Here is a 24,238-nt window from a genome sequence, read left to right on the forward strand (position 1 = left end):
TTACACCGTGACGCTCCGAGAATACGACAAATTTCATGTTTGCATTTATATGGTTCCGTCTTGGTTCCAACTCCATTCGAATTCCGTGTGAAAACGATGTAGTATTGATGCCAGGTCCTAGGGGGCAGTGCAGTTTTACAAGGCAATACCCAATGATGCACTAGCTTGACAAATACCTCCTCAGCCCAGAAGACAACATACCCGCCTACTCCAGTCATTGCGTCTACAGTGATTTTTCTTTTGGTCCGAAGGGGACAAAAATGCGAACATTAAATATATGATTTAAAAAAAGTAAATTAAAGCCAACGTTCCGCCATGTTTGCTGTTTTGAATCTTTAGTCGGAGCTAGGCATGAGCCACTTACCGGTTTCAAGGTTTACCATGATATGAAAATGTCACGGTTTCAAAACCACAAAAATTTTCCATTATACTGTAGGACGGTTTTAGCTATATTTTATGTCCAAAAAATGCAGCGAGAAATCCAAGGCTTGGAGCGGCAGTGGTCACCCATCCCCTTCCAGTTGTTGCTCTGTCCTCTGTCTGTCAGTGACCAACACCTGAGCCCCCCCCCCCTTGAAAAAAAACAAAGTTGCTAGTATGGGAGTACTTCGGCTACCAAAAAGAAACACAGACGGCCGCGGCTTGGAGGAGGAAGGACAGCAGGACCTCTAATTTGATTTGACATTTATGTGATCATCATCTGTCACTTTACACAAAATTTAAGGTAAGTAAACACTGTCATTAATGTTTCCCACCAGGTATTATACGAGAGTTCACTTCAGTGCGTTTAGTGTGTCTAGCGATGGTAAATAAACAAATACTATAACGTAAGCTTCTTAACAAGGCAGATAACGTGGCTAGTTAGCATGCCAAGACAGCAAATTAGTTTCCTCTCTACCATTAGCCTACTTTTGTAAAGTCTTCTGCCATTGTAAACATCTGTTAAAAAAACATTTTCATAACACAGCCTGTGGTGTATTTTCTCTGTGGTGATTTGCTGTGTTGAGAGAGGGTGTGTGTGTGTGTATGTGTATAATGTGAAAATAATGATACGTGTCATACACACGCGCTCTGTCCATTGCTCTCGCATACATAAAATCAATTTGATCATATACAGTATAGTTTAAGTCGTTCTCTTTTTTTGGTCTTGTTCTAATGTTGAGCAAATTGTGGCTGTAGGTTTAGTCTATAAGTTCTATTTATTTCAATTTTATTCAAAATATTTCAATTATTAATTTTTTGCTATTTCATTTTTTAAGAACATTATATTCAGGTTGATGCTCTAATTTACTAATATGTTGTGGAAAATAATAAAATCCTGTTCACAGGAAAAAGTTTTATATATATATATATATATATATATATATATATAACCCATACATCTCAAAATAATACATATTAAAGCTATACCGTATTGGCCCGAATATAAGACAGTATTTTTTGCATTGAAATAAGATTCGTCTTATATTCGCGGTCTAGACATTATACCCATTCACGACGCTAGATGGCGCCACATATCATTGAAGCGATGTTCTGTCATGTCGGATCTCAGCCGTCTAGACATTATACCTATTCACGACGCTAGATGGCACCAGATATCATTGAAGCGATATTCTGTCATGACAGATCTCAGCTACTCTCAAGTTTGCATTATTTTATTGCAATGTTTTTCCTAATTCAGATTTGTTTCAAGACTATAGTTACAGTTAGACTTCACTTTGATGGTTAATGCAGTTATTGCAATTTTGTTGTTTTATCACAAAAGATTGGTTTATTTACATTTCAAAAACCAGAAGCCATTCATTTACGAATGTGATTGCACTTTACATATTTAAATGTTCAGATATTAAGATTTGAATGAGGCAAAATAACATGCTTTTTCTCTCAAATATATTGTTATAATCATTTGTTTCGGATGTACTGTAATTATTTTCTGTATAAAAATTAATTTGGTGTTCAAAAAGTCTTTTTTCAAACTTGAGTCTTGAAAAAGAAGGGGTCGTCTTATAATCAGGGCCGTCTTATATCCGGGCCAATACGGTAATTGCAATACCGTGATACAGTGAAGCCGCGGTATTTTTGCTTAAGGTTATCATACCGTCAAAATCTCATACCGGCACATGCCTAGTAGGAGCGCTACGCATGGCCAAAGTGATGTGTGCGAGTGCTGACGTCATTGGAGTGAGAGCTTTTCATTCATATGGTTGCGGAGCAAGCCTCGCAATCGAATCGTTCCGCCTTGGAGACCGGAAATGAAAAGTTTGCGCCTTTCGTTTTTCGCCGTCACCATGTAAATGCGAGGCCTATCCACAATCGTTGCGTCTTGGTGTTACAGCGTCACCGTGTAAACGGCCCCTAAATAGGCCATGTTTTTTTCCCCACAAAAAATTTTCCCAATTTTTATAGTGTCTGTCGCCTACTTTTTTAAACCCTCTAAGGTCGGTAGACGCACTGGCGCATCCTGTGTGCATGCCATTTTACAAGCTTCTAGTAACTTGGCGATTACGTCTCCCGCACGCTTGAGGTACTCATTATTCGAAAGTGCGGAAGAAGAGCCTCACCCTCGTTTTTACATGAAGTCAATAGACCAATTAAAACTGGAGATGATGCCCTTCGTGCTTCATTGTTCTCATATATAAGCATTAAAACACTGCATGGACCATGTGTATGTCCATATCTTTATCATTTCCTGTCCTTTCACCAATCGGAAAGCAGCGTGGAAAACTACATACCCCATGATTCTACTGTGACGTCACACTGGACATGACAATTGTTACACGTGAGGTCAAGGGCATGTGTTACGAGAAGGAAGAGGATAAGGCTGTAACACCTGAGCCAGGGGTCGGCAACCTCTATAGCCTAGGAGAACTAGGAGGAGTTGGAGGAACCGTCATGGGAGGAAAAACCTCTACATGGGATGTAACACATACAGATAACTAAAGTGGCAGATCTGAGCAAGTCCTGCCAATGGTTAAGAGAGGGCTAGACTGAAAGACAACACAGAGGCGCTAATCATGGCAGCATAGGAGCAGGCCTTGAGCACCAGAGCAATAGAAGCCCAGATAAACCACCCAGGTGAAGGCTGTGCAAAGTGGCCTCTGAAACAGTCCAACACAAAATAGCAAGGTGTAAGATACTGGCAGGAAAAGAATACATGGAACACCATAACCAAGTAGTTGGTATAGCTTACGTAAATATCTGTGCAGAGTATGGACTGGAGACTCCTAAATCGCAATGGGAAACACCTCCCAAGGTGGTGGAAAATGAGAAAGCTAAGATCCTTTGGGACTTCGGGATACAGACTGATGAGATGGTCATGGCCAACCAACAGGACATGGTGATCATGGATATGCAGAGGACAGCCCTTGTGATTGATGTAGCTATTCCCAACGATGGCAAAATCAAGAAAAAGGAACATGAGAAACAAGAGAAATACCAAGGGCTCAAGGAAGAGCTGGAGAGAGCCTTTAAGGTGAAAGCAACAGTGGTGTCCACTGTAGGATCACTGGGGGCCGTGTCCCCCACACTGGAGAAGTGGCTCCAGCAGATACCTGGAGAAATGTCAGACATCTCCGTCCAGAAGAGGGCAGTCCTAAGAATAGCAAAGATACTGCGCAGGACCCTCAAACTCCCAGGCCTTTGGTAGAGGACCCGAGCTTGAGATGAACAGCCACCCACCCTACCAATTGAGATGGGGGAAGGGGAAGTTAAAGTTTGTTTTTTTAAATCCTTTGCCAGCTTGTCCAAGTCGGTTTTGGGATCACTGGTTTTTTGGTGAGCGTATTAGAACGCAGGAGCGAGACTGAGGCCCCGCTCGGCTTTCACGAGCAGTTCCCGAATTGTGATTGAAATAAATCTTTGGCAAACAATAATGAAAGCCTGACATCTTGACTTGGAGTGTTACAATTGTTGCTCAGTTACGCACTCACCACTTGGAAAATAACAAACAGAAACATGGTGTGGCGCCGCGTATATTTCCCGAAAGTGGAAACTGCAACCAGGGAACTTGTAAATAACAGTGGCCAAGACAGGTGAAGCCTCTTGGGGCAGCCGTTTCATTAGTCTCTCTGTCCTGGAAGTGGCAACAATTTTGACAGGCGAAAAAGTCATGAAAGTGAAACTGATAGCACCTCTGTGACTTGAGGTACCACGCAGTTCACTTTCGTGGTTTAATTTTCCCCTATGCATTTTTTATATACTCCAGTTCGCTCGGCATTGAGTTGGGCGGGGCCAGTCCAGCTGCTGATTGAGTGGAGACTTAACGCGCAAAACGAGCTCTGTATTAACGCCCATCTCTGTGCAAGCCGCGATGGGAGGACCACCAATGGGCACTGAATTGAAGCATATTATTCTGACGTACATTGGAAGGTCCAAGAAAAATATGTGAATGGACCATCAGTTCATCACAGCATGCTCGTGTCAAACGAGACGGCCGGTTCCACATGTAATAATACGAGTTGCCAGAAAGCCAGATGCACTAATCAAAAGAGCCTGATAAGCATCAAAGGCAGTCAAAATGTTGGCCCTGATAATGGTACTCGGAGAGGCGAAATTTCTTTACTGTCAAAACCCATGGTCTATTTCCAATCTCCAAACGTTGAGATATTTAAGGGTGTAAATTATGATAATAAAATGGTAGTAGTATTTGTGTGTATTTGTCTCGATGGAGGCATTTTAGCTCTCTGACTTTCTGTAGTGCTACAAACAACTTTTTTACAAGTTAAAAAAAAAAATTTTTTTTTTTTTTAAATTCCAAACAAAAAGGTCCATTGAGGAAAAGGAAAACACACAGGCGCCGCTGTTGCGAGCAGCAGCAGAATGAATGAATGGCTCACTGACTGCTGTATTAGCGCTGACCTCTGCGAAGGCAAATGAGAACATATGTCTTGAAATGTCTTAAACACGTAGGTTAGTAGAAAAGGGGGCGCCGACAGAGGGGGGTAGTTACACAGTAGGTGTAATCATTGCCCAGCCTTGACACTCCATATGATGCAATCATCTTTTGGTGAAATTAAAAGCCAAGAGGACCTCTTTGGGCCAAAATATATATACAACGCCTAGCAAAAAGTATGGAATCACCAGTCTCAGACGAGCACTCACTCAGACCTTTAATCATGTAGAACAAAGTCAGATAAAAAGCATGAAAAAATATTGAATTAGTTAGAAATTGCAACTCTTTAGCATTCAGAAACACTAAAAGACATGAAAAAAACCTTGTGGTGATCAGTACATGTTAATTTTATTGAGCAAGTGCAGGGAAATAAATATGGAATCACTCCACTGAGGAAAAAATATGGAACAGTGAGAAACAAACAAACAAAGAAATAACACTCAAAACACATCTCTAGTATTTAGTAGCACTACCTCTGGCCTTTATGACAGCTTGCAGTCTCTGAGGCATGGACTTGATGAGTATTCTTAATCAATTTGGTGCCAACTCTATTTGATTGCAGTGGCCAGATCATCCTTGCAAGTCGGAGCGTTGCTATGGACCGTTTTTTTTTTAATTTCGACCACAGGTTATCAATAGGGTTGAGATCTGGGCTATTTACAGGCCATGCCATTGACTGGATGAGTTTTTCTCCAAGGAATGCTTTAACAGTTTTAGCTCTGTGGCATGATGCATGGTCATCTTGGAAAATGACAAACATATTTTCAATTGAAGGGATAAGAAAGCTGTCTAAAATTTCAATGTAAACTTGTGCATTTATTGAAGATGTAACCACAGCCAGTCTCCCCAGTGCCTTTGCCAGACATGCAGCCCCATGTCATCTAGGACTGAGGGAATTTTGATGTCTTCTTCAGACAGTCATCTTTGTAAATCTCACTGGAATAGCACCAAATAAAATTTCCAGCATCATCAACTTGTCAAGAGTCAAGAATCTGCATTGGACAAGGTGTTGATGTTGGAACTTTTGTTTGGTGCTGTTCCAGTGAGATTTACAAAGATGACTGCCTGAAGAAGACATCAAAAATCCCTCAGTCCTTGATGATATGGGACTACTAAATACTAGAGATGTGTTTTGATTGTTATTTCTTTGTTTCTCATGATTCCTTTTTTCCCCCTCAGAATGGAGGGATTCCATATATATTTCCCTGCACTTGCTCTATAAAATTAAAATGTATTGACCACCACAATGTTTTTTATTCATTTCTTTTAGCGTTTATGAATGCTAAAGAGTTGCACTTTTGAACTATTTCATTTTTTTCCCCAAGCTTTCTATCAGAGTTCGTTCTACATGAAAAATGTCTGAGTGAGTGCTCATCCGAAACTGGCGATTCCATACTTCTTGCTAGGGGTTGTATATACTGTATATATTTGCAATTACCAGATATCAAAATAATAAAAATAATATTCATAATAAAAACTCAAATTCCACTGTATATGGACTTCAAATTTGGTCGTTGGTAGAATTGGGCTCAACGACATTGAAACAGTTGCTTCAATCCGAAGTGGGGGACTTCCTGAGCGTTTTACTAAAAGGCTTCCAGGCACTTTTTTGTGGGTCTACTCATGATGGGCATGTCAACCAAATTTCAGGTTGCCCAGCAAAACAGGCTTTGGGGGCTGAATTTTTAAAAATTTTAATGACTGCTGAAAATGAGTAACATGGTTGTAAAATGTAAAGTTTAAACCAAAGAGGAGGACTTCCTGAGCATTTTCCTGAAAGGCTTCTTGAGACTTTTTTGTGGGTCTACTCATGATGGATATGTCAACCAAATTTCAGGTTGCCCAGCAAAACAGGCTTTGGGAGCTGAATTTTTTTTTTTTTTTTTTTTTCAATTTTAAGGACTGCTGAAAATAAGTCACACGATTGTAAAATGTACAGTTTAAACCAAAGTGGAGGACCCCCTGAGTGTTTTACTGAAAGGCTTCTTGAGACATTTTTGTGGTTCTACTCATAATGGCCATGTCTTCCAAATTACATGTTGTCAAGCAAAACTGGCTTCGGAGGCTGAATTTTTAAAATTGTGATGACTCCTGAAAATGAGTAACATGACTGTAAAATGTACAGTTTAAACCAAAGTGGAGGACCCCCTGAGTGTTTTACTGACCGGCTTCTTCAGACTTTTTTGTGGGTCTACTCATGATAGACATGACCACCAAATTTCAAGTTGCCAAGTCAAACGGGCTTTGGAGGCTGAATTTTTGAGTAAAACACTAAACAATCTCAGGTTATTAAACAATTCCAGGAAGAACTTTTTGGGGCTTTTGGAGGGTAAGCTCTAAAAACGTTGATCAATTGGGCCCAAGAACTGACTATGAAGAAACGCAGCACTTTCAAAAGGGTTCCTAATAAGAGCTTCCATGCCGGGAGAGCGAAAATGATGTTTTGCGTCCCATGTGGAAGACTCGCAGATGTAATTGGCTGCAAGATCCATAGCAGGCACTTTGAAGCAGCGCGCGGAAAAGAGCAAAGTCATCGCCGCTAGCCGACAGCGTCCCTCCATCAAGTCCCACGCTTGGAAATGAGCTCCACTTCAGACGAAACGTACTAAATTTGCTATCAAAAGCTATGTTGCTCTTGCGTAACTTGACGCCGGAGTAGCGTTTTCATGATTTGATGTTAAACACTGCCGTTACAGTGGATTTATAATTAGCGGGCAAGCGTCTAGAAGTTTGATGTTTAGCTCTTTCAGGGCCATCAAAAATGAGAGATGTCCGATTGTGTATTGCCAGTCATCCTTCTGCTGTAAATGTGTGGCATTTTTTGTGTAGTTAGCCTGCATCGTAGCAGTGCCTGGTTGCATCACTCATTCGACGTGCCGCTGCTCTCCAGTCTCCAGGCTTGCACACATGCACAGATGGTAAGATTTATTTTCTTGGTCAGAGAGAATGTGCAATGTTGCTTTAGGCTTTAAAGGTCTGTTCTGAGTGATCATCACACACTAAATGCAGTAGCATAGCATTCGCGTTCACGTTAGCATTAGGCTAATGCTAACAGCGGGCGACCTCTTAAACTGTCAGACAACGTAATAGGTGGAAACCTTTATTTATTTTTGGACTAATCTTTTAAAATTTTACAGACGAAAACATTTATTGTAAACGTTGACCAAAACAAGACAAAATTACTCTCGAGTTTTCGACAACAAAAAATAGACAAATACATTTTGAGATGACTAAAATATGACTAGGACTAATAATAGTTAATAACGCCAGTGCCAGTGCTGTTAAACACTTTTTGGCTTTCTTGTTAAAATTACCATTAAACAAAGGCAAGTGGATAAATCCATAGTTATGTTGACAATTGCTTAACGGATATGCTCAAAGAAACTCCACTTGATATTGTCACAGCAACAAAATATCTTTCTGGAGAACATGTGTAGCTGTTCATCTTTCAAGCAAAAAAATTAAAATAATAATAATTAAACTTGGAAAATTAAATTTTTCATGCTCAGGTTGTTGCTGCTAAGGATTCAAAGCCTGCAGTTTTGTTTAGTTTTTCACAATTTTTAAGATTTTTATAACTGTTACAATTGTTTGTTTTTGTTTTAATTTAATAAACTCAGTGTCATTTTTTCAAAATTTCACCCAAAAGGGTCACTTTTATTTACACAAGTTCTATTCACTACATTTAAAAACAAATAAATAAATGCATTTTAAGTATTTTTATTTATTCAAAAGAATTTTCACCAGAAAAGCTCTGTTTACAAAAGGCGCCTGCTAGCTACATTCACTAACAGACTAGCATTGTAGTTCGACATATTTACGTAAAATAAATGCTGACTGCACTTTTTTTTTTTTGCTTTTAACTCATTCACTCTCAGCCATTTTCACCAGAGCAAGGCCCTTCGCTCCTGGCCGTTTTTCCGGATTTTGACTGATTTTGCAAGGCCCACAGAAAATTCTGTTCCATTGCTATATAAACATGGAACCCACCAAAAGAAAGATTAGACTCTCTTCTTTCAGCTGAAAAAAAATTAAGTCAATCTTTTTCCATTCTTTAGAAATCAGCATTAGAAAATAGCTTAGTTTGAGCAATTTTCCAATTTCTGATGAAAAAACGGGAGAAAATGAGCTTTTTGTAAACGCATATATTTCAAACATAAGTTTGACTTTAACACGGCTATTTTTTGCTTCAGTGACATCCCAAACATCTGAATAATGTTTTCCTTTTACAAAACAACATGAACAACCAGCCAAATAGAGCTTTTGATAGCAAAGTAGCAATTTATTCACACATGACTACTGAGAGATGACGGTTTGTCGCCGAGATGACGCCGTTGTCGCCACATCAGCCGTGTAAACTTTTCCCTCATCGTTGTCTGTCTCACAAAGATGGATTATTTTTGCGTTTCTGCGGGGTCTTTTACTGAGGGTCTCACTCCCTTTGCGCAGTCCTCCAACGCCTGGCCTTCCAGGCGTCCTCTCGTTGTTTTGTTCGGTCGGAGCGCCGCCTGGCATCGTGCCGCCAGCGCTCCGACCACGCTGCCCGGCCGTTCACTGCTGTTGAATCGGGTTGCCTGGTCTTGCAAAATGCTCTACTGCCCTCCAGTGGCCAGTTTTATTGCTTTAAAATGGGTTTGGAGTGTTGTTCTTTGTTTCTCAGATACAGTGGAAGGTATATAAACTTCTTATTAAAAAAAACGCAAAAGACGTACAAATACGTTTTTGGGACAGTGAAGCATTTAAAAATAGAACGTATTTATACGTTTCCGGGAGCAAATGAGTTAATCAAGAATCAAGACTGTTTTACGTCCATATCTATAAAGAATTCGGGGACTTAAGCATTTATTCACAAAAATTTTCAACGAAAAAGCTCTGTCTATGATTCCATTCGGTCAGCTTTGTCAGTCTCTCAAACAATGCAGGCCCCCTATTTATCAGCCCATGTTCTGTCAATACATTATGAAGTCTATGAGTAGTCAATTAATCTATCAATTAGTTTGAATAATTGTGTAATCGGATTAGGAACATTTAATGCATTGCAGAATGAATCTTACGAAATGTAAAACAAAGGCTTGCTAAGATTTCAATTTCAAAAGAGCATTAAATGCGAAAAAATAAAATTCCTGACTTCTTTCAAACTATCCAAAATTGCGCTTTCATGTCATAAGAGAAATAAATGCATTTAAAAATTAATTGAAATACCCGAACTTTGCCTCAAACAGAATTTAAAAAAAAAAGAAAAGAAAAAGAGTGTCAGAGTACAACTAAGGAACAATTGGCGAACTTACATAGCAAAAGTCGGCTAGCTTAAATGATATAAAATGCTAAGGCATGGTAAAGTTGTTTTTCTTTTACATCTTTACAAATTGTTCAAATACATATGCCTACAATAAAAAAAAAAAAAGCTAAATATACCTCAAAACTAAATTCCGAACACATAAACAATCATATTAGCTCAAACAAAAACCTAAAACATTATGTTGGTCCTTACAGCTGGATTCAGCCATTTTTAAATGAGGTATAGCATATTCACTTTTGCCACTAGAGGGCAGTGCATCCACCCATATGAATTCAACTAAATGCAAACACTTTCAAAACAAACCAGTACAACGCCACTTGAATTGAAGGAATCCTCGAAGCTGCAAAATTTGATTTGAAGCTTTTTTTTCTAATCAAATTACTCAAGTTAACTGATTATCTTTGCAGCCATAGACTTCATAATGTATTGACATGACACATTACCCATTCACTGTGTCACGCCTTCCCGAAGGGCGCCGTCCAACACTCCGCTTCATTTATTAGCAGTTGGTCACATGCAGCAATCTAATGCCAGATTTAGGTTGAAAAAGTACGAAAGCTGTACTGCATACAAACAGGAAGGATTGTCTCAGGAGTGGTTTGTTCGAGGATTCAAGGTAATTATTAAATTTTTCGTACCATGCATGCATTTTGAAACGTTGTGAAAAAAATCAATGGGAGAAATTAGCCACCACAGCACTGGTATTATACTTCGCAATATTAACGTAAAATAAATGCTACTTGCACGTTTTTGTTGTTGTTGCTTTTAACCAAGAATCAAAACTGTTTTACGTCCATTTCGATAAAGAATTCAGGGATTTAAGCAGTTATTTACAAGAATGTTCAATGGAAAAAGCTCATTCGACATATTTACATAAAATCAATCCTACCTACACGTTTTTTTTTTTGCTTTTAACCAAGAATCGATACTGTTTTTCATCCATATCGATAAAGAATTCAGGGATTTAAGCATTTATTCGCAAGAATTTTCAACGGAAAAAGCTTTTTGTCTGTGAGTCCACTCAGTCAGCTTTAACGGAGATAGGCCCCTTATGAATCAGCCCTGCGACTTGTGTCCCATCAATACATTATGAAGTCTATGTTGCAACACTAAACTAAACTGAATTGAAATAACATTTCAGTGTACTTTTACACCCCCAATAATTTCGGTAAAAAAAAAAAAAAAACGTTCTGGAGCAAAACCAAAACTGAACTTTTAGTCAAATTTTGACCCAAAAATGTTCAGCCGCCGAATTTTCGTTGCGTCTCTGGATGTAAATTAACAGCAAAAAGTGACCCCAAATTTGAGGTGCTCACTTGGTTAAAATGATTTTTCACACTGAATAAACGTGATCTTATCTGACGAAAGTGGCATTAAAAGCTGCAAAGACACGAAAAAATGAGATGAAGATGGATGAACAGCTTTACTTTTCAATCAGCTTGTGTTTGAAGAAGTCTTTTTTCAACAAGTACACGAGTGAAAGACAGTCAGTCACTCAGTAAATCAAGAGGCCAGCGCAATGATAACAAATGGCTCTTGACAATAATATAGGCCCTCTCATTGAGTAGGGCCGGGCCGGCATGCGCTCGCAGACGCCGGCCGGGTCTTCTGCCCGTGAAGAGGTTTATTTATCCGACGAACGGACGGAAGGCGGGCGGACTGGCGGGTGAGGAAGAAAGAGACTCTTTATGTAGGAAAGTCTTTCCACAGAGAGGCCTCTTATCCATTTCAACTGGAGGGTTAGCTGTGATTAATGTTTCAGCGTCATCGACGGCGATAGACGTCCAATCATGTATTTGATTATAATGTTGAGTTTTGTTTTGCGTAGAGCAGGTGGTACTTCCGCACGGGAGTAAGAGCGCATGTTCACAAGGCAAGGCAAGGCAAGGCAAGGCAAGGCAAGGCAAGGCAAATTTATTTATATAGCACAATTCAACACAAGGCAATTCAAAGTGCTTTACATCACATGAAGATCATAAAAATCACATTTAAATCAATACAACGTAAAAACCAAGACAAAAGATCGCATTTAATCACAAATATAATAAAAATAAATAAATAAATACAAATAAAACAAAAATACAAATAAAACAAAAACTACTACTAATAATAATAATTGAAATCAGCAATGGAGATAAGCACAAGAGGAATAGAAAGCAAGTAGATTGAAATATATAGACAGTTATGGATATGCAGTGCTAAACAAAAGCATTTTTAGCCCTGATTTAAAAGAGCTAACAGTTTGAGCATACTTCAGACGTTCAGGTAACTTGTTCCAGAGGTGAGGAGCATAATAACTCAATGCTGCCTCACCCTGCTTGGTTCTTGTTCTTGGAACATGCAGAAGACCGGTTCCAGACGACCTTAGGGGTCTAGATGTCTCATAGGAATCTAACAAGTCAAGCATGTATTTTGGTCCAAGGCCATTAAGTGTTTTGTAGACGAGCAGTAGTATTTTATAGTCTATCCTTTGACTCACTGGAAGCCAGTGTAGCGATTTCAAAACCGGTGTAATGTGGTCCAGCTTCCTTGTATTTGTGAGGACTCTGGCTGCAGCATTCTGTACTAGCTGCAACTGCAAGAAGAAGAAGAAGAACGCACGTGCACACATGAGGAAGAGTGCATTTGCTCCCACAAAGATGTCTCGCAGCCGAGTAAGAGAGATGGGGGAAAGATTACAGTTTAGCTCGCTGGCTAGCAAGATTTAGCTCCAATTACTTGGCGAAAAAAGTACACTGACGTATAATACATGCATAGACTTCATAATGGTATTGATGGGGCAGTATTGGTCATGCACTGCGCCAAGTAGGGGGCCGCCCACATAAAGAGGAGCTATTCACAAACACGCACGCAGCGATCTAACGCCGGATTTCTGTTGAAAAAGTACGAAGCTGTGCCGCATACAAACTGGAAGGATTGTCTAAGGAGTGATTTGTTCAAGGATTCAAGGTAATTATTATATTTTTAGTACCATGCATACATTTTAAAACGTGAAAAAAATCAATGGGAGAAATTAGCCACTACTCCATTGGCATCACAGTTCGCAATATTTATGAATAATAAATGCTAACTGCACGTTGCATGTTTTTTTTTTTGCTTTTAACCAGGACTCGAGACTGTTTTACGTTCATATCTATAAAGAATTAGGGGATTCAAGCATTTATTCACAAGAATTTCCCCCGGAAAAGCTCCGTTTACATAAGGCGGCCGCTAGCTACATACACTAACAGACTAACATTGTAGTTCGACATATTTACGTAAAATAAATGCTAACTGCATATTTTGTTTTTTGTTTTTGCTTTTAACCAAGAATCAAGACTGTTTTATGTCCATATCTATAAAGAATTTGGGGATTTAAGCATTTATTCACAAGAATTTTCACCAGAAAAGCTGTTTACATAAGGCGGCTGCTAGCTACATTCACTAACAGACTAGCAATGTACTTCGACATATTTTCGTAAAATAAATGCTAACTGCACATTTTTTTTTTTTTTTTTTGCTTTTAACCAAGAATCAAGACTGTTTTACGCCCACATCTATAAAGAATTTGGGGATTTAAGCATTTATTCACAAGAATTTTCCCCCGGAAAAGCTCTGTGTACTTAAGGCGGCCACTTGCTACATTTACTGAAAGACTAGCATTGTACTTCGACATATTTAAGTAAAAAAAATGCCTACTGCACGTTTTTTTTTTTGCTTTTAACCAAGAATCGAGACTGTTTTACATCCATATCTATAAAGAAATCGGGGATTTAAGCATTGATTCATAAGAATCTTCAACAAAAAAGCTCTTTGTATGTGATTCCACTTGGTCAGCTTTAACGGCCTCGCCAACAATGCAGGACCTTTATTTATCAGCCCTGTGCCCTGTCAATACATTATGAAGTCTATGAATACAATTTTTGGGGGGGATAGTTCATTTTTAGATTTAGGGGATATTTAGGTGTACCTAAAGGGTTAATTCCGACTTACACGGAAATTCGGGTTACGTCGCGAACATAGGAACCGAACTTGTTCGTAACCCGGGGAGTAAATGTACTGAGAAATTCTTTTTTTTCATACTCAGAACCTTTATTAAAAACTTTAATAAGATTTATGCACTTTAAACATTACAGTTGTAGACTAGTTAAGTCAGGAAGCTGTAGTAATATATTATTTTTGAATGATATACTGTAGTCATCCATTTTGTCTTCATTACAACATGCCTAAAAAAACTTAGTAACTTGTAACAAGTTAAATTGTGAAGGTAATTGAAAAAAAGTGACATTTATCCGATTCATTGATGAATCGTTTCATTTATTGTCCTATTAATCGATGAAAAAAATAATTCTTAGTTGCAGCCCTAAACGAGAGCATTCACAGCCACCCTCCTATCTATGGCCGTCAATGCCTGGCAATGAGTTCATTTTAGGGCATTTCACATCATGAGACGTTGCCTGGCATTGATGGCCATAGTCGGGAGGGTGGCAGTGAATGACATTTGCTGCCATCTTTCCCACTTCAAATTGATTGGACGTCTACTAGTTATAAACTCATTCCAATTTACAGCAAATTGTTTCTTGACCAATGTATCGATAATTGTTGTATCGTCATATGATCAGACGCCACATGATTCGACGTCTATCGAAGTGGTCACCAAAAAAACACCTCCAATGGTTTCTTCTGTGAATGGAAAGAGAGACGTGGGCGGCCATCTTTGCTGCAAAGCATCCTTCTCCCCTCTCGGATCCCCCCGCTCCCCCTTATGTTATTCTGCCAGGAGAGCAAAAATAATAAATCCTTGTGCCGCCTGCAGAGCGTAATGGAAGCCTGGAAAGGAGACCGCGGCGGCGAAGGCGACGACGACCTCATTTTTTTTCTCTCCCAACAAACCACGCCAGAAGCGCTTGAAAATTCCCATGGAATTTTATTTTGCCGGCGTAATTGGCTTCATCTCGACGGCCAACTTTCCCTCGGCGTCACTCGTCTACACTTTTTATCGGCCGCGAGGATTTCGACAATGCAACTAGACTCTTCAGTTGCGCTTTTTTCCAAATCCAGACATGAGTTTGATTTAGACACAGTTATAAATTATGGTTACTCTTGTCGTTTTTCAGTGTAACTTGAGTATTTTGTTTTAAATCAGTCATTTTACTTTACATTAAGTGCATTTTTAAGGGGATTCAATGACAATTACATTTGAAAACACTTACAAATTAAGCTCTTTCAGTACTATTGAAGCGGATAGACGTCCAATCATGTGGCGTCCAATTATCCTTTTGCTTTGATTTTAAATGAATCTGCCACAAGGAGACGTACAATCCATTTCAGGGTTTCTCCTACAAATAAGAGATTGTGGCGCACGGCCACACCAAAATAAAAGCCGCCATGCCTTGCAAATGAGATGTTTTTTTTTTTTTTTAAGGTCGTTTCAAACTGGCAGCAGCAGAGTGTGAAGGGTTCAGGCGGCAACCCATTCATTGTGTATTGTAATGTCCATAACTAAGCACGGCCCCCTTAAGAGACTATCAGACTGAGGAGTTGAGGAGTTGTGACACAGGGGGAAGCCAGTAGGAAGAATGGGAGAACGAGCGAGGTAGCGAGAGATAGCGGTCGCATGTTGCGGCAGCCCGTTATTTTGTTATTGTTTTTATTATACAATACAGTGGGTAAGCCAATACCGACTCACCTCCTTCTCCATATCATGGGCATTACAGTGGTTTGGATTGGACTTTTTGGCGAAAGTGAGCGGTGGACGGCATACCAAGTTCAAATTAATTTGCGCCGAGAGACGCGGCCCAAAATAGAGCCTTGAGCGCCGCCGCGCTATCGAGGTGCAGGCGTACTTATATCTGTGCTATCAGGCTGTTTCGGCAGACGGATCTACGCAATCACGGCTGACGAAACTTTGATAAATGCATTTTTTTTCACGAGCTCTCGGACGCTCGAAAAATGACTCTCATACCTCTCCTTCTCAAGTTAATGGTACCTCGATGTGCGTTTGTGTGGAAATGTAGTTCACGAACAACAACAAAAAACTGCACATTTTCACCGAAACTAGTACAACTCTTTACACAGCTATTAGAATTTTCCTTCTCCTTGAAATGGGTCCGTTAACAGAAGGAGTATTATTGTTGTGGTAATGTAGTACGTATTAGAACAGGGGTGGGCAAACCGGTCCTCGAGAGCCGCAGTGGGTCCTGGTCTTTGTTCCAACTGATCCAGCACAGAGCTTTTAACCAATTAGGTTTCACTGGAAACAAGAAGCACCTGACTGCAATCAGCTGATTGCACGTATAACACACCAGATTGGTGAAAAGGTGTCCTCTTGATGGGTTGCAGCAAAAACCTGCACCCACAGCAGCCCTTTGTGGAATAGTTTGCCCACACCTATATTAGAACCAACTAAAAGGAGAAAGAAGGACTACAATGGGGGTCTGCAACCCGCGGCTCTAGAGCTCCCTGGAGCTTTTTAAAAGATTTTTGAAAATGGAAAAAGATGGGGGAGGAAAATATATTTTTTGTTTTAATATGGTTTCTGAAGGAGGACAAACATGACCTAAACATTCAATTCATTAATAGTGTAATGAAAAACTTGAGGTGGCATTGTACAACAGAGTACTCACGTGGTGCGTCATTCGTCATTCTCTATAGAATCCACTGTAGGGAAAATAAACATTTAATGATGAAGGCTAATTATGTATGTAGCCAAATTAGTCATTTTGATAGTAGGCTAAAATAGATACATACTGCCGGTGTTGCTTTCATTACAAGGCTTCTAATTTTTTGCGGCTCCAGACATAGTGTATCAGTTTGTTTTTTTGGGGGGTCAAATATGGCTCTTTCAACATTTTGGGTTGCCGACCCCTGGACTAAGAGATGTAGGCCGTACGATTGCTACGAGAAAAAAACGTCATATTACGTAGGGTAAAGTAGCTGTAACAAGCTACGCATTTTACGTACATGTACTCTAGCTGAGAGCTACGACATTAGCCTGGGTAATGAAATATATATGGTTTTGCTTGGGAAAAAAATGTGGGAAAAAAAAAAAAAAAAAATGCCGTGGCACGACATGGTGAGGCTGTCCGACTCCGATGCAGCCCACCACCACAACTTCAAAAAATCCTAGGGAAAACCCTGCATTTGAAGGCAGGACAGCTGGCAGCATACAAACAGAAAAAAAATATGTAAAAAAAAATTTGGAGAAAAAAAAAATTGCGCAAACAGCAACAACAAAGAGAAAACAGAAAAACAATTTTTTAAAAAAATACTAGGAAAACAACGTCACATTAAATTGGAAAAACACCAGGAAACAAAAATGAAAAACTGAAAAACGAAAAATAGAAAAACCATGAAAACCACAAAAATGTGATCAACTGAGAATAACGTGGGGGGGGAAAATGCAAACAAATGCAGAAAAACATTCATCACTGGTAGACGTCTAATCCATTTGAAGTGGGGCAGTTGGCAGAAAACGAACAAACCTCCCACCTCAAACGGATTGGACGTTTACTAGTGATGAACTCATTTTAATTCATGGCAGTAGTACGAAAACAGGGCGGCCATGTTGGGGAACACACAGCTGGACTCAAATGTAAGAGACGATCATACAAATGCGGTTTTCAATGACTTTTATTTTACTGGAATGTAACACAGGCCAGGTTTAAAGTCCAAAAGAAATCAAAGTAACAACATAAGATGCAATGTAGACTTGGGGGGAAAAAACATGACCAACAAACTTACTGAAGACGGTGTATAAGCTTCCTGCAGCTTCTTTCGCAAGAAAGACACACTGGCACAAGACAAGGAATGAGAGCGGACTATAAAGCCTAGGGCTAACGATACACAGGTGTAGGCACTAAGGTGATTAAGGGGAAGGCAAGACAAGACTGGCAAAGGTGAACACAGAGCAACAAAAGGAACCCACCAAAATTAAACAGGATGTGTACCAACATAAATCAACTCTGCCAGTGGCGGCGTGTAACAGGGAACCTCTGGGTAGCTCACGATACAATACGTTTGCGATACAAGACTCACAATAACAATGATCTCACAATATGGCGATATAACAATGATTGACAAAATGGGTCAGGACATCATTCTACGATACTTTTCAATTCAACTAATAGACAGCTGTAAATTGAAATGTGTTTATCACTGGTATATATATGTAAGTTGGAGGATGGCAGCGAATGAACCAATGATGAACGAGTCAGATGTTTAAGGCTATCAGTTGCACTAATGTGTTAATTTTGGGTCAATTCAGGTCATTTCCTGTTGATTTTCTGTCCCTTCCTGAATAGAAAGTGCCTCAAAATGAACAGGAGGTGACCTGTCAATGCCCCCCAAACCGGGAAGTTTTTCATATTTGAGTGCCACTGATGGTGATAAACGTCCAATTCATTTTGAATTTCAAAATTAACTGGATATCTAGAGCCGGCAATGGCAGAGACATCGACGATATTCTAGTGGGTAAGATAAGGTATCAACCTGTTGTTTGTTTGGTTTTTCTTTTGTTTTTTTTCAAATAGTGACACCTTTTTTTAAAACGATATATCAATTTTTGGCAGGAGCAAATCGATAACCTTTTGGAATACAAAGTATCGCGATATATATCACCATTTTGATATATTGTTCACACCATAACGATGATTGGATCTCTATTATTGTCAAGGTCACTGAAAGTGTTAATCATAACAAAATAATAATAGTTTATATATATATATATATATATATATATATATATATATATATACATGTAGTATTAAAAATGCTTTTTGAGTATTTTTGCCAGTGTTAATATCTACTTGGAAATTTTTGTATGGTGACAACACTAGTATTTAGCGAATGGTGAAAGGGACCGGTAAGTCATTTGGCCGATGTCGCCGTCAGACTACGTGCTGCGTTCAAGGACGCGTCTCTCTTTAGCGCCAACCTGAATTTAATGACCCAGCGACGCACACACGCGTCGGTAGGAAATGGAGCCATCTGCTAGTAAACAACACTCACTTTATTCCCACTGCTTGTCCATCTGCCCGACGGCAAAAATGGAGAAACGGATTGGTGGACGCCAATAACGACAAGAGGCGTTCAATCTGCTTGCCTCAAATTAATTTAAAAAAATCAATAATCATTGTAGATAATTATAGAGAATATTTTATTTTATTTCATAAGTTTTATCTTTTGATTTATTTGATAAAATACATCTAAACAGGATCCAGGTACGAATGAGTTCCATTCCTACGCTGGCGACGTAACCCGAATTTCCACGTCAATCGGAATTAACCCTTTAAGTACCCCTAAATACTCCCTAAATCTCAAAATAACTATCCAAAAACATATACTGTATGTCATTGTACTGTCCTCGCCAAGGCGTTGGAGCTAGTCCTAGCCAAACAGCAAGCTAAGCTGTAATCTTTCCCCTCTCTCACTCGGCTACGCTATTTCTTTGTGGGCGCAAATGCGCTCTTCATCGTGTGTGCGCCGGATTGACTGGGGACCATCTCCGGCGTGCCGGTGTTGTTGACGTGTGGGCGCTCCCGTCAGGGGTGACATTTCACGCGGGGCGGCTATTTTTCGGCACAACACCAGATATCTGGGTGGCAATTTAAGAGCGCTGTGCTTCAAACTTGTCCTGTTTATGAAAGTCGATTGTCATATGCTGCTGTTGTGCAGTAATGAGCAGACGTGACTTCTGTGGCGTTTGCTAACTTTTTTAATGCGCGCACACACTGGATATCATGAAATAGCAAACTAGATGTGCTACGTCCCATCCCATTGGCTACGTGAGCCCAGAGTGATTATGGGACACGTAGTCCATATACTACATCGATGAATTATAAACCGCCACGGCTAAATGGAAGTAAAGAAGGCAAAATCAATCCATACCAGTGACTATAGATAATGCTGCAAATATTGTTAATTCAGTACGTGACACAGATGGATTCGGACCACAAATAGGATGTCTCGCTCATGTAGTAAACCTAGCTGCTAAGAGAGCTGTAGCAATCAACAGTGTGCCCCGCCTCACTTTACAAACAGTAAAGATTGTTCTCAGCACTTTTATACTAAATTTGTTCAGATCAGTAAGAAGTAAGCACATAGATATTATGCACTAAAATGCATGTTTATATGATGGCAATTTAGTTTTTGCTCGTTTGCACAAAAAAAAAAAAAAAAAAAAAAAAAAAAAAAAAAAAACAGTTATTGTGACTTAACTGTATCGTTGCATCCCTATGGAACACCATTGCAGAAGCTTTGAGGGGAAAAGTTTTCATTTGCCTAAATGCTTTAGGTAGTAACTGCAATTGTCTTTTTTTTTTTCTTGAAAAACACATTTTATTTATTCTGTGTTTCTGTGCGGTATTAATATTGTTGTCTTTTACTTAAGAGGCATGTTCTATTGTTTTTAGTTGTGATTTCTTATCGCGTTTAAATGGATATACTTGATCTATTAATATATACTGTATTCTCACTGTGTTATTGTAAATTGGTTTAAAAAAAATTGGGGGGTGGGTGCAATAATATCACATATCGCAATAATTTATGAGATGAATTATCGCACACTAAAATTTGTTATCGCGACAGGCCTACGTACTACATGCTCTACGCTTCCTGCACCAAAATAATAAAAGCATGCATCACAAAACAAGAGTCAACATTACAATCAAATACACGTTTCTCCAAAGGGCAGAACGGTCATATTAATAAAATGAAATAAACGATAAGATACTGCTAGGTACAATAAGGTACGGTTTACTAAAGCTGTCTCGACTAGTCGACGTAGTCAATGTCATCGATGACGTAAATGCGTCGACGAGCACAAAATCCCGTCTACGGCTAATGAAGGGTTAAAAATATATATATACAAAGCAAAAAAAGCGCACCGGAGTGGCCAAAACATTGACTTATTTCAACGAAACAAAGGAGCGAACACTGTTGTGTCCTGTCTCTTCAATGCCAAGCTTGGCTGTATGTCAGCCGTGAATGAACACCTAAAACGCCGTCACCCAGTTGTAATTTTTGAAGACGACGGGAGACAACAACCTGGCAGATTGTAAGTCCATTTAACTAACTAACTAACGACATGTTTTATTGAGGTTACTAAGCCTGTCGCTATATGCAATGAGTCTATTTATAGCACGGGAAATAAAAATGAGGGTGGTAATTTTCACGGCTGCGTTTTATTGCCGCGAGTGCGCATACATTGCGTGTTGATGGCATATGAGACTCCAGTTCCTTTCACAGATGTTTTTTGGTCATCAACAAGTCGTAGAATTTACTGTACACGTTAGCATTGCTACATTGAGGCTAATGGGGAAAAAAAGACAACCTACTTTAGCCTATTATAAAACATTGGCAGTCTTCTTCAAAACGCAAACTTGCAAACATGAAAAATCGATGGTTAACAGCATTTGCAAAAGAAAAAAAAATCTATTACTGACACCACATGCAATGACAAAAAGTGCTTTTTTGCAGAGTGTAAAGCTTCCGGATAGCGGTTTAGCGAACGTACTTCTGGTGAACATTTCAAAATAAAAGCACGTCATGTTCGTCATATAAATAACGATTTCCGGAGTTAATCCCACATACTTCAGAATTCAGATTGTACACCAAGAATAGCTTTAAAATGACACCCTTTATGAAAAATCTGATTGGCAATGAATAGTTATTATTATATTAATATTTTAATATTATACTATTATGCATAGAATTATACTATAATATTAATGCTAGATATTTTTTTTTAAGAATTGTTTTGAATCATGTTGGAAAGGCGCAGTGTTCTGAATCTGTTTACATTCCATTCTTTGCACCAGTTAGTACTATCTTCATTTCACCTCATTGATTATTTGTGATTTATTATTGTTATTTATGTGTTTATTTGTACTTTAATAAAGAATTTAAGTGTTCCGAAATGTGTTTGTGAATTAATGAGCATATACAAAAATTTCATTGCTAAATTAGTAAAAATAAATAAATAAATAAATAAATAAATAAATAAATAATTATATTACATAAGTCGACTTATTGTTGAAATAGTCAGCTGACTAATTGCGAGAAAATTAGTCGTTTTAGACAGCAACATTTGCAATTATGAAACATTTGAAAAACATTTTATATTTACAGAAATAGAAATTTTATAGAATACAGAATATTCAATGGTTTTCATAATATTGAAAAAAAAAGTATAAAAACAAACTAAAATGAATAAATACAAATTAAATGTTAAAAATGAATTGATACTTTAAAGAGGATTTAAAAAAAAAAAAAAAAAAAAAAACATTTTTAGGTCATTAATGTTAAAACCATTAATCCACTATGAAAATTGTGTCAAGGAATTTGACAATCAATTAATTGTGGCAGCCCTACTGCTCCGCCCACAAAACCAATGTGCTGAGTTTGTCACGTCTCCAGCACACACACGCACACGCACACACACACACATTCGCTCGACATGAAAGCAAAAGCAACACAAAGACTTTGGCACTGACCTCAAACAAAAAGATGACTCCACCGCATTTGTGTTTTTTTTAATGTTTTTTTTTTTTTTTTCCCCACAATGCCGAGTGATTAAAGCAAACACGTCCCGCGTTTACTTTGGATTGCTTGTTTCACCGCCTCAGGGACACCAAAGAACAAGAAAAAAAGAAGGAGGGAGAAAACGCTCAGCAAAGCCTGACTAAAGCAATTAAATCCATGCCATGCTTCTGCTTCTTGTCTGATTGGCTGACGTTCACCAACTCAAAAAAGTATCTACTCAAGTAAAAGTAAAGCTACAGTGATAACCTTTTACACACGTAAAACTGCTGGTGTGACTGGTAAGATATACACAAAGTAATAATTCGCCGGTTACATTGTTCGTTTTACTTCACTCATTTTTTGGCTCCCTATACAGATTCCAACATCGTCTGTGCCCATACTGTATCAATACCACATAAAAAAATAAAAATAAAAACATATACAGGTAGTTCCTGGGTTACGAAGAGTTCCGTTCCTACTAGGGCTGCAGCTATCGATTATTTTAGTAGTCGATTAATTGATGAACTAGTTCATTCGAATAATCGACTAATCGGATAAGGAACATGAAAAATTAAAATACCTGAGCCTCAAACGGTATTAAAAAAATAAATAAATAGATGACGATCTAAGTCCAACAAAAGAACAAAAGAACAATTGGCTAACTTGCATAGCAAATGTCCGCGAGCTTAGATGCTATAAAATGCTAACTTTTTTTTTTTTTACAGTGCTCAACAACAAATGGTTCAGACACATATTCCATTTAACTAAATTATGAGTGCATTAAAAAACATGAGCTCAAACAAAAACTTAGCTTACGTTGGTCTTAACAGGGAGCAGTTGGATTCAGCCATGTGAAATGACGCAGTCCAGAGGGCAGTGTAGCCACCCTAATTAATAAAACTAAATGCAAACACTTTCAAAATAAACCATTACAACACCACTTTAATTAAACAAATATTCATAGCAACAAAATTTCATTTGAATATTTTTTTCTAATCAAATACTCGAGTTAATCGATTAATCGTTGCAGCACTAGCTCCTACGCTGGTGATGTAAACCGAATTTCTGTGGAAGTCAGAATTGACTCTTTAAGTACCCCTAAATACCCAATAAATCTCAAAATAACTGTCCAAAAACATGTGTTGTACGTCATTGTACTTTCCTTGCCAAGACGTTGGAGCTAATCCTAGCTATACAGCAAGCTAAGCTCCGACATGACCATTTCAGACATCCGTGTGGTTTGCTGACTTTATTCAGCTGCTCATGACATCAACACTTGCAGAATGACATTAAATCAGTTTCAGCTCTAATAACAGCGATTCAAATTTGTGTTTATAACTAGTTGCTGATACAGCAATAACAATCTAAACAAGCGATTAGAATGTATCAGTTACGATCCGCACATCATAAAAAATAATCACATAAGTATTTGACCACAATTGAAAACGCACAATAAACAGTACAAAAGGAGTTGCCTCTGTGGATGCTTCACAACCAACAAATGTGCGCGCAGGCTTGCAACTGCAACCTATCCCCTCTCTCTCTCA

At 38.7% G+C, this 24,238-nt stretch overlaps 1 protein-coding gene across 12 annotated transcripts in view; it reads right to left on the bottom strand.

Annotated features, from left to right (window-relative positions):
• fgfr3 (fibroblast growth factor receptor 3) overlaps positions 1–24,238 on the bottom strand; it is a 148,810-nt gene that overhangs the window by 100,170 nt on the left and 24,402 nt on the right. The window lies entirely within an intron of this gene.

The sequence above is a fragment of the Corythoichthys intestinalis genome, chromosome 15 (assembly GCF_030265065.1).
Source record: "Corythoichthys intestinalis isolate RoL2023-P3 chromosome 15, ASM3026506v1, whole genome shotgun sequence".
NCBI classification, from domain to species: domain Eukaryota; kingdom Metazoa; phylum Chordata; class Actinopteri; order Syngnathiformes; family Syngnathidae; genus Corythoichthys; species Corythoichthys intestinalis.